Genomic DNA, 12,672 nt, shown 5'->3' with positions numbered 1-12,672 from the left:
AGAGAGACAGAGGGAGAAGCAGATTCCCTGCAGAGCAGGGAGCCTGATGTGGGACTTGATCCCAGGACCCTGAGATCATGACCTGAGCCGAAGGTAGACGTTTAACCAACTGAGCCGCCCAGGCGCCCCATTCTCATAACTTTAAATGTTTTGTGGAAACACTGATAATTTCTCTGACCCATGAAGGTAATGTAGAAAACTACAGGAATTTAAAAACAATTAGGTTTTTCCCTGGGAAATAATCTCCATGCCTCATATAAAATTAAATGTATATAATATTGTATTTTATACTCTGATATATTCAAGAAAAAGATATTTAGCTCCTTTTAAACAAATTTTTCAATCTAGTCTTATTCAATAAATCACCTTGCTTGAGGTTATTATGTAAATTTGTATTGGGGCTCCTGGGTGGCACAGTCAGTTAGTGTCTGACTCTTGGTTTCAGTTTAGGTCACGATCTCATGGGTCCTGGGATTGAACCCGGCATCAGGCTCCACACTCAGTGCAGAGTCTGCTTGAGATTCTCTCTCCCCCTTTCTCTGACCCCTCCCCCCACCCCTGCCCCGTGTGCACTCCCTCTCTCTCTCTTTCTCAAGTAAAATCTTAAAAATATGTGTACAATAGCTGTAAGAAAACAAATAAACAGAAATAATGGATAGTTGCCTTGTGTTTGTATGAATTTCCTCCATTCTTCATATTTGTCACAAATAGGTTGTAGATTTCTTGGGCTTTGTCTCTCATTCACTTTGGGATTTTGCAGTGCTCAGACCCAAGAATTCTTCAAACAAGCTAACAGTAAACACAGTGATAAAAAAAAGTACAAGCCTCTTACTCTACTTAAGTGTTTCTCAACTGTGAGTTGTTTTGCCCAGGATCCTCCTCCCAGGGATATTTGGCAGGGTCTCAAGTTGTATTAGGTTGTCATAACTAGCATAATAGGAGAAGGGAGAGATGGGTTACTGCTGGAATCTGGTGGGTAGAGACTGGGGATTCTGCTTAATATCTTAAATTGCACAAGGTATCCCCCAAAACAAGGAATTATCCAGCCCAAAAAATCAATAGTGCTGAGATTAAGAAATCAAATTAGCGGGCTAAAGGACTATATCACCTTTGGCACCTACAAAGGATACACTACTTAAGGATCCCAGAAGATGAGAACTTTTATACTAATTCATTATAATGATGATAGCAATGATAGGTAATGATGTAGCAAAATAAAGGGCATGACAAGAAGTCTTGAAATATAATGGAAACAGTAGGAAATAGTCAAGAGCCAAAAAAAAAAAAAATGCTATAGTGTTGTAGGAGCATAGTTTAAATTTGCAGATTTAATGGGAGATAATGATAAGCATAAGTTTAGGAGTTCTGGAAATTGATGGGGATGGCAAGATATTCGTATATTTTTATGCTAGTTTTTATGAATTTTTCTCTTGAAAAATTATATTTACTTTGTACATCTCAATAAAAATTATATACTACAGACACTATTTAAATATAACATCTAAATAATTGTTAAAATTCATAATTATTTATGATTGGTCTTTCTGGGACTTGTAGCACTATTTCCCATTAATTATAATACAAATGGCCCATGAGTATAAAACATTAATACTTGTAATATGCTAAAACATTTTGTTATATTTCCTGTATAAAGTTCAAGTGTTAATCTATTCCTGTCTTTACTTAAGAATAAGAAAATAGTATGCTAACAATATGGCAAACTTAGGTATATAGGAATAAACTTATTCTAGAAATACTGATTTGTGAATTACTTTGGTAAAAATTTATAACTCATAATAAAGCATCTCTTATGCTAAAGAGCTAAGGACAAGATGAACTAGAATGTTTTGCTGTGATCTGCACAAATTTCCTCACAATTATATAAAATATAGTTCAAAAATGCATTTTTTCATAATCGAAGATACACATCTTGTTACCATTAAAAAATTTAAACAATAAGGAGAACTCCTCCTACTCATAATAGCAAAATATTTAATTTTCTATTCAGTTGAGCATATCTTGAATATAGAGATTAAATTTTAAAGTGTGACTAATGCACTAGAGCCCCAATTCTGCCTGTGTCTTAGACACACTTATCATCAATGTGCTTAAGATTGTTCATATCTAAATATAGCTTTAAATGTATTATTTGCAGAAACATTTATTTTCATTTAATAGAAAATATTTAAATATAATAATTAGTGACCCTTTTCTGGTTATTGCTCTTAGAAATCATTCCTTCTGGGCACTGTTGCATGAAATTTTTACATGATATGCAGTTAATAGGACTCTTTTGAACAGGGAAAAACAAATCATTCTTCTGTTCCTTTTCACATGCAAGAGACAAAGACAAACTTAGGGGAAGTTTGTTGTTGTTGTTGTCCACACGCTTTTTCTCCAGTTCTGAGAAATGTCCCTTAACTTTTAGTGTTCAGTGTCACACCTTCTCTGGAACTTGCTAAGCCTGGCAGCCTTGGCAGGAATCCTTGACAGCTTGTCAAGCCCAAGGCAAATTCATGTAATCTTTCCTCCCAGTAATTAATATTTAATGCTCATTAATCATTAATGAATGGTAGTTGGGAATAATCTAGTCTTTAAAATGAAAGAAAAAAAACACAAAGACATTGTTATTTCAAAAGGAGCTTTTTAGTTCAGGACTTTTACAAGTCAAACTAATCCTGGGGCTAGTTGTGAAAATCAGTGAGATAAAAAGCATATAAGCATGCACAAAACCAGTCACGCGTCGTCCCAGCACCTCTCAACTCCTCTTCAGATCAGCTCTAAACTGCTCCTGAGGTCCAAATCACATGACACAACTATCTTCCAACATACCAAAAAAAAAAAAAAAAAAAAAAACCCCACAAAAAAACCCCCACACAAAAAACAAAAAAACCCACACCACAACGGCAGTTTTGTTTCCCAGAATGGCAGGTTTTCTTTTAAGACGTGGCTTTCTAGAACACTGACATGTGATTGCTATTATCTACCCTGTCAGATTTTTTTTTTTTTTCCTCTTCTGAACAGTAGAAAGAGTTCTTGGGTAAAATAAAGGCTGATGGAATCATTTTAATAAATGTGAATCATTAGATGTTATTTGTATTCAGCTTTGTTCTTCAGGTATTCACAGTGTCACCAGTTGTAATGACAATGTGTTGAGTACTTACTTGATGGGTAAAAGCTGAAACACCTTTTTCTTGACATTTGTTGAAATGGTGAAAAAAAAAAAAAAAGAAAAAAATGCCCTTTAAAACTATTGAAACTAATGATAGTCCCCAGTGCTGGGGGTAATAATCCTCCTTCCGCTCGTGTATAAATCATTTCAGAATTTCTCAGTACAGGAGGACAATAATCCTCTTACAGTGCCTCTGTGCAAATAACAGAAAAGGTAACTAAGCCCATTATACATATATGAATATGGGTCAAAGCCTGCAAATACAAATATTCATAGCTGTATTTATCTTTTATGGCTAACATATACAATATTATATTGCAAGGCATAATTCTGTACAGCAGTGTACTGAATCAAAGGATTAAAATTTTCAGGCTCCCCTTCATCTGTCCCTGTATTGCCTACCTCTCAATCTTAGCCCATTAGGTATCGCATTGCAGTGTTGATTTGTCCAACTTTGTCAAACTTCTTCCCCTGCCACCCCCTGCCCCATGTGCTATACCTTTTATTCTCATGATTTACTCATTTCTGTAACTGGAAGACTCTATCTCTTACTCCATTACACCCATTTTGCCCATCTTCCTGCCCTCTTGCAACCATAGCTGTTCTCTGTGTTTATAGGTCTGATTCTGCTTTTGTTTTGTTTTTTAAATTCCATATATAAATGAAATAATGTATTTGTCTTTTCCCATCTGACTTTTTCACTTAGCATGATACTTTCTAGGCCCATTCATGCTGTCACAAATGGCAAGATCTCATCCTTTCTGTGGCTGAGAAATATTCTCAGTGTACATATACATACACACATATGTACATACACGCATACGCATCCCAGGCTTCTTTATCCCTTCATCTAGCAGTGTAGGCTTAAGGCTGCTTCCATATCTTGGCTATTATAAATACATATATCTTTTTGAATTAGTCCAAACTTCTTTTTGTTAATCCCATCTTCAGAACCCCCTCTACCCTGCAATTCTCCAAATTCTTGTATCTTTTTAAAATATGGGTCAAAATTTTTTTTGCTGTGGGCGCCTGGGTGGCTCAGTTGGTTAAGCGACTGCCTTCGGCTCAGGTCATGATCCTGGAGTCCCGGGATCGAGTCCCGCATCGGGCTCCCTGCTCGGCAGGGAGTCTGCTTCTCCCTCTGACCCTCCTCCCTCTCATGCTCTCTGTCTCTCATTCTCTCTGTCTCAAATAAATAAATAAAAATTAAAAAAAAAACATTTTGCTGTGATATTAAACATAGAGACTTGTTTTTATGGCTTTAATATATAATAAATAAATGTAAAAGAAATATAAAAATATTATTTTATCCTATACGACACATTCCCCTTACCTTTCCTTAATAAGGTCATTTTATTTAATGTGTATATTTGTTTTTACTTTGGGCAAACTCTGTTACTATAGAGATAAATAGTAGATTTTAGAGGTCAGTAGGTTGTTGTTGGTTTTTCTACTGTGATCCCAGAACACCATGTATTACTGAAAGAAAACCATACAATCTTTCTAAACAGTATGTCACTTTGTAGGATAACAATAACTCTTAGCAAGACATGAGTGATGAAATAGCATAGTGTATATTGAAACACTTTGTAGACTGAGAAACACAGCAGATCATTGTCACTGTATAGTTTATCACATATTACCATCAATTATTTTGACACTGATCTTCTAAATTTCCAGAAAGTTAGAGAAATCAAGTTAAACATAGTATCTATAAAGTTCAAATAAAAAAAGGACATAAATAAGACACTGACTCACTTAAAAATTTAAAAATTGCTTATTTTCATCAAAGGTAGCAGAAGCATATTAGCAGCATTTTAAGTCCTAATTGTACTTTTTATTACTATTGAAGCTAAATAGGTTTTGCAAACGTTTATTAGCTGTAAGTTTACTTGGTTAATTTGGTATTTGATTGGATTAAACATGACACATTTATAACATAGGCTAGTATGTGGTTATTCTGATCTTATTGGGAGATTATATATTTTGCTTGGGTAGACAACAATTTTATGATTAAAAGTAGGCTAGGAAACAATGTTTCTAATATAAATATGATGTAAATTTTATCTATATTTTCAAACATTAGAAATTAAGTCACGGAGTGCCTGGCTGGCTCAGTCAGAAGAGCATGCTACTCTTGATCTCAGCGTTGTGAGTTTGAGTCTCCTGTTGGATGTAGAGATTACTTAAAAATAAGATCTTTAAAAAACAGGTCAGGATGGTAAAAATAAAAGTAATTTCATGTCTTAATTTTGCATCTGTACTTTTTTGTATAACACATATAGCCACAAAAACAAGTTAGAAATAAGATTTTGATTTATGTAAAAAATATTTTCAATGAGCACACATATAAAAGTGCATGGAAGCATTTAAAGCAAACTATCAGTAGAAATTATGCCTGTTTATTGGTAGTTCTGATTGACAACTTAGTATCTGATCTTTTATGTTTTTATTAAGACCTTTTTTTGCAGCAGTTTTTAGTTCAATGCTTGGTATTTTAAAATTAGAAAAATTAAGGATGTTTCAAATAGTTTGAGCTAAGAGGTGTAAATAACTAAAAGGGATAAATATCTGTAAATTCACTTGTTAAAAATTGAAAGCTTTGGAATGAGACTGATAATTGGAGATATAAGCAGAGTTCTGGCCTATTTATATTTGCATGTTCAATTGATATATACATTTATCAGTAAGCCATGTAAATAGCAATCAAGTCACTGAAGAAAGAATAATTAAGACTTTGTAAATGAAGTCATTTAAGGAAACAGTTCTGATTGTATTATTCATTCTAAAATGTAGTCTTTTCAGAAACGAATTGATCTAATATTTGCATCTTCTAACATGCCTACTTGAGTGGTTTGCATCTAGAAGGTGCATTGGCTTGTGTATATTGTGCAGAGATTTACATTGCATTATTCACTCAATATTAAAAGTATAGGGATCGTATTATAAAATAAATCGAGTACTGTAACACTGAATCTTATATAACTATTTGAACTGAAAGGTTAATTGTTAATTGAAACAAAACACACTGATCACTTTGTATGATAAAGTATTATACTAACACCACATAAAATCTTAATGGAAATTGAACTGAGGGATTGAAATGGACATTAAAATTATATAATAAAAATACTTTACTTTTTTATTCATGTTTCTATACACATCGATCATAATTATAAACCTACTTAAGAAAATGATCTATTGAAAGAGTTCATGAATAATACTGCTGTGAGAATCAAAAACTATTACATGATCAAAGATTAGAAAATGTAAGATCGATTTCTCTCTTAATAGATCAGTCACTCTTTAGAAGATGGTGAGTATGTTTAAGCACAAAGAAAATAAAAATATAAAATATTTCAGTTTTACATCCTCTATTTACAACTTTGTTGTACAAAGTAAGTTTTTTTTTTTTTTTAATTGAAGATAAAATCAAGAATAGAAAGCTTTAAAACAAATTGCAGTTTGGAAGCACTTTTTTTTGCCATCTGAATGTATTTCATGAGCCCACGGGTACCAGGGTTAAGCCGAACTGGCATGTCTACTCTTTTGAAAATTGTTTTAGTTTAGTTATTCGATCAATGGAAAAAATAGTAAAACAAACTATGTCTGACATGTAGTACAAACTTAAAAAAAAATTTGCAAAATAGGACAGAAAAGTTAAATAATACTTGAAATTTCCCTATGTATTAAGAGTTCAATTACTTCACTCATTTTATTATATACACTACATTTTTCTTAAATTTAGATAAGCAAACAAAATCGTCTTAATTGGACAAGACACAAAATTCTGTTACTATTTCCATTTCATCTTTTTATAGGATATTGTTTTGTGTAAAATTATTAAAATAGATAAAATTTTTTATTTCTATTTTCCCTGGGGAATTCTTTAAAAAGTGAGGAGGGGTGGGGAGGCCCGTGCTGTACTGTGTCCCCAGGGTGCAGGCAGGAGCTTAGAAACCCAGGCTTTTCAGATTTGCGCACTAGCTAGGTGTGGGTGGATACCCTAAGGCAGGGCTGGCTGGAGTCCCCCACAGCTGCCAATATTGGAAAAGTGCCCTCTTCCCCTGTATGTAACCACATGCAAGGCATTGCTCTTACTTCACTGCCTGACTAATCCTAACCCTGTATGAGAGTGGTGGTTGCGGCCAGAGGTGCTCCACCTAAGGAGGAGCACGTGTTTGCACAGGACATTACACAAGATGGCGCCACAAGGGCCCTGAGCCCATAACCATTTCCTAAGAGCCTGTCACAATACTCACTACACCCAAGTTTTCTTCCTAGACGTGAAAAGTAATGGTTCAGGATCACTCAAGCAAAATGAGATCACCTGTCCTCCCATTCTTTGACACTTAAAAATTCAGACAGACACAAGGGGCAAGAGAGAAATCGGGTTGTGTACTTCCACAGATGGCCTCCCTTTTCTCTGGTCTGCAGAGTGTTGAGGGTCAAAGTGAGCAGCTACCCCCAAGTTCACCTGTACCTGCTGCAAAAAAGCTTCAGACTGCTGGGCTTGCTGGTGTCAACTTAGCCTGAAAAGAGGAATAAATTCAATATGGCTTCTCTTGAATGAAAATACTGCCCTACTCCAAGGAATTTTTTTTTTTTCTTGTTCTGAATTTTTTTCTTTGGATGGACACAAAAAATGAGTGAATCAATATGCCCTTAAAGGGAACATTGAATTTTTTAAAAAATGTTTTCTGTTGTAACTTACAAGCTATAATAATTACAATAATTTTACTTTTAAACTTTTTTTTTACTTTTTAACTTCTAAATTTGAAATAATTATAGACTCATAAGAAGTTACAAAAATAGTACAGAGAGGTACTATGTATAGCCTTTACCAACCTTCCACCAAAGGTAGTATCTTACCTAATTATAGTAGAATACCCAAACCAGAAAATTGATATTGGCACAATACAATTAACTGAGGCATAGGCATTACCAAGATTTAGAAAGTTTTTACATACATTCATTCGTGTGTATGTAGGGTCTATAAAACTAAAATATTCAGCTGATTACATTTCATGGAACTATATTTTTTATTTATTTTATTTTGTTTTTTTTAAAGATTTTATTTATTTGTCAGAGAGAGAGACAGAGCACAAGCAGTGGGAGAGGCAGAGGCAGAGGCAGAGGGAGAAGCAGACTCCCTGCTGAGCAAGGAGCCTGATGTGGGACTCGATCCCAGGACCCCGGGACCATGACCTGAGCTGAAGGCAGCCGCTTAACTGACTGAGCCACCCAGGCGTCCCAGGAACTATATTTTTTAAATAATAACCTGTTAAGAATCATTATCCTAAACTACAATTTGAAATAAAAAATTTCAAAGAAAGATTCTAAGGAGGAAGATAATTGTTAAAAATACCTTTTTGTGGGGCACCTGGGAGGCTTAGTCAAACATCTGCTATTTGGTTCAGTTCCTGATCCCAGGTTCCTGGGATCAAGCCCCATGAAAAGCTCCCTGCTCAGCTGGGAGTCTGCTTTTCCCCGTCCTCTGCCCCTCCACATTGCTCATGTTCTATCACCCTCTCTCTCTCAAATAAATAAAATCTTTAAAAAAAAAACAAAAAAAACGTTTTGTTTATTTGGTGTGATAGGATTTATAATTATTGTTTAGCCTACAAACAATTATCTTTAGTAGGATAACTACTCTATTAAAAAGTAAAGCACTATTTTTTGTTGCCATAAACATTATGGTTGCTGATTAAAATTGAAGCAATCCAGGAACAATGAAGGAGGAGAACAAAAATATGTAGAATTTTTAACATTTCAATATATTTTGTCACCGTTTGACAGATCTGTTGGCCAGAGAGTGACTATCAAATCCTAGATTTTATTTAAGAATACTTTGTTAGAAGAAAGTATTAAAGTTTGCCTTACAAATTTGTGGTAGTTTAAAAATTTCTGGACATAAAAAAATTTTAAAGTGGATAGTTGAATAGAGAATGAGCATGAACTACCTGGAATTTTAGATTATTCTAAAATAAGGATTCAATTAACCAAAGTATCTTTTTGAATAAAAGATTTATACTTTTTCCTAACTATGATATTTATTTTGTTTTTGGAGAAGGTAACAGTGATGGTAAATATCTTAGTGTCTATCATTTATTTATATACCTGAGAATATCCCTGGAGTCAAGTCTATTTCAAACACCCTGCAAGATTTTTTTTTGCTATTTCTGTAAGTAAAGATATATTTCTTTTCACTTACAGGTTTATGTTGATATATCTTCAGTCTTTCTGATCATTTAAAACAAATTTCACTTTAATCTTTTCAGAAGAGCTCATTATTCCCTGACATCTAGAATCTTTAGAAGATTCAACTGTCTTCATAAAAGTTTGTCTGTAGCTTTTATATTGTGGATAAATATAAAATCGTTGGCTTCACCTTTCCTTTCTTTGAGTGTCTTTTAAAAGTTACACTATTATCTTCTGGCATGAAAGGATCTGTCAAAAATTATGACAATGATTTGATTTTCTCTTCTGTCAAGTATTTGACTATCTCTATCAGGTATTTGACTTGATATTTTTGCCTGGAGGCCAAACAAAATTTACTTTCTCTTTAATATTCACTAATTTTACTATCATGTCTCATTGTTGGCTTTCTGGGTCAATTTTCTCCAATAACAGGATACTCTTTCAATACGTATTTTCCAGGAATCTTTTATTTCAGGAATGATTTTTTTTTCTAAGATTTATTTATTTGAGAGAGAGAAAGAGCATGTGTGTATGAGCGTGGGGCCAGGAGGGTGGGGAAGGGGGAGAAGGAGAGAGAAAAGCTCAAGCAGACTCCTCACTGAGTGTGGAGCCTGACATGGAGCTCAGTCTCACAACCCTGCGATCATGACCTGAGATGAAATCAAGAGTCAGACACTTAACCAACTGAGCCACCCAGGTGCCTCAGGAATGATTTTTTGATTCCTATTTGTACTTGTTATCTTCAGTTGCATTAATTTTTCCTTAAATATTCTTACTACAAAGATACATACTGTTCTTTTAAATTTTGTGTATGTATGATTTTCTTTGAAAATATTTTCTCCTGGTGCATTTCTTTTTGAAATAGGTAAGCATAATGGGAGCAGCAGTGAAAGAGGTTGGGGAAAATGAGAACCAAACTATGGGGAACATACATAAATTAGAAGACATTTCTATATGCTTGTAAGGTAATAGAAAGGTTGTTAAACAAAGAGAAGTTGAAGAGAGAGAGAGATAATTATTCAAGTCATTTCTGGTACTGATGGCAGGAGATAGGCATTAGAATTCAGGAATAGGGGCTTCTTGTCTTCAAAGGAGGAGCCAGCACATCTGAGACTAAGGAGATGATAGTAAGAATGTGTATAGAAATATGTTGAAAGGATAAGTACTTGGAAATACACTTGATGGCCAAAAGATATGGTCATCCAATGGCATGGTAATGAAGAGGGCTGGATGGATAGCATGAGGAGAATGGGAAAGATTTTGAATAACTAATAAGTAAATTGGGAGAGCAGATAGATGAAGGAAAAGTGCAATGGTTTTTAAGTGGAAGTAAGGACTTTGTTGCAGTTCCAGACAATTAATTTAGCCTAGAACTGGCATGCATGACCAAGGAGTTAGCCCAGGTATCAGTCAAAGGCTTAGGTGTAGTACAGAGAAAATATAGCACAGGCCTGATACATGTATGGGATGAAATATATGGCCATGATAGGATATAATAAGTAACTTCATCTTAAATTTATTTTAAAATGCCTTTTTTTTTTTTGCATAGGTGCCATTATTCTTAGTTTAAAAGTATGCTCATATTATCTATTTAATCTGGGTTTATTTTTCAGCAGATTATTATATTGGAAAATGACTTAAATAGATACATATTAATACTGTATTTTATTTCCTGAAGAAGAAAGGAAATAAATTGTCTAAGTCATTATTCATATGTCTTTTTATAGCTCTGTAGGCTAATTATCAAATGAATCTATCAAAATGACTTCATCACATCTTCAATTTTCAACTATAAAAGTATTCTTTTACAGGTTAGACATAAATACAGGTTCTATTATGTAGTTATAATCCCACTGTATTTATCTGTAGACCTATAAATATCATACTTGGTGGAATTAGCACAATGACACTTCCTTAATAAGTGTAGAAATGCTTGATGATGGTAATTTCTCATTTAATCTATAATTAACCAATAAATATGACCATTTTATTTGAGTGCCAATAATTAGTGATTTTATATTTATATGATTTAGTAAATGAGACGGATTCTCTTACTGCCAGTGATAATTCCATTCTACAAATTGGGCATATCCAGAAGTTTATAGCTCTTTCAGAGTCACTAAATCCTACAGTTTATTACTTTAAGCAATAATCTGGACACGAGAATGGGAGAATCTATTGGGACAGGTGAGCTCATTTTCAAGAGAAATCTATGACTTTTGGTTAGTAACCCAGAAAAAGGATGAACTTACTTGGTTTCCCTTTTCACCTATGTCTTTCAGCTTCATTCTATTGGAAAAGGGAAATCTGCACTCACTGTAAGATTGATGATTCTCTATATATGACAGCACTATTTTTCATTTCAGCTCATTTTCTAGGCAGAGTCTAAGAAATATGAGTGGTCTTGACTTTTAAAATAAATATGTCCTCTATGTAGCACAGGTTTTTTGCTACATTCCAAATCTTCGCCAACCTAAACAGATTTTACTAAGCCAGGAGATAATAGTGCCCAGTTGTTCAGCTACAAATAGTGAAGGGAAGGATTCAAAGCTACCAGATGTTACATCTCACTAGGTAATATGCAGTTGTTTCTTGTGAAATAGTTTACCATATGTGTCTATAACATAGCTCAGTTTTAGAATAATTCTATTTGAATTTCTATTTTGCAACATCTCTTTGACCTTACCATCTTTAAACTTTGATTTCTTCACTTGGAGTGAGAATATTAACTATATCCACTATAATGGCTTGTGTTGAGTTTTAATTCTATGCCTCATCCATAGTTACAACTCAGAAAATGTTACCAGTAAATATTATTATATATGTCAGTCAATAGATTACATCTTTAATATCTATTGTCAGTTCTACATCATAAACTTCTGTAGTCTACATCATATGGAGTATGAAATGGTTAAAAAAACCACAACTTCTCATATCAGTTGATTAAGTCAGAGAGATGTATCATTGCATATATCACTCAGTACAAGTATTGTCCAGAGCAAGAAATTTAGTGTAGAAATTGCAGTTCCCTGAAATGTAGGAGTGGGGAAGTGCACCTCTGGAAATGAGGTGGGGCGGATGGGGGATAGCCAGAGAATTGAAGTAAAGGTCCCTGTAGCTGCCTGAAGCGTCAGCAGTGACAGACAAGTTGGAACTTATAGGGAAGTGTGAGAAACCTTGCATATCTGGAAGCTGAAATACAAACATGAGAGGGGAGCTTGTAAAGATCTAGAACCTTTAAGAAAACTTTAAGAAGCCACTTTAAAAAACTGCTTCTCTGTGAAAACCATTGCTTCTAA

This window comes from Mirounga leonina, unplaced genomic scaffold, assembly GCF_011800145.1.
Source record: "Mirounga leonina isolate KUSES-001 unplaced genomic scaffold, KU_Mleo_1.0 Mir_127, whole genome shotgun sequence".
Classification (NCBI taxonomy): domain Eukaryota; kingdom Metazoa; phylum Chordata; class Mammalia; order Carnivora; family Phocidae; genus Mirounga; species Mirounga leonina.
Note: the sequence above shows the minus strand (reverse complement) of the source record.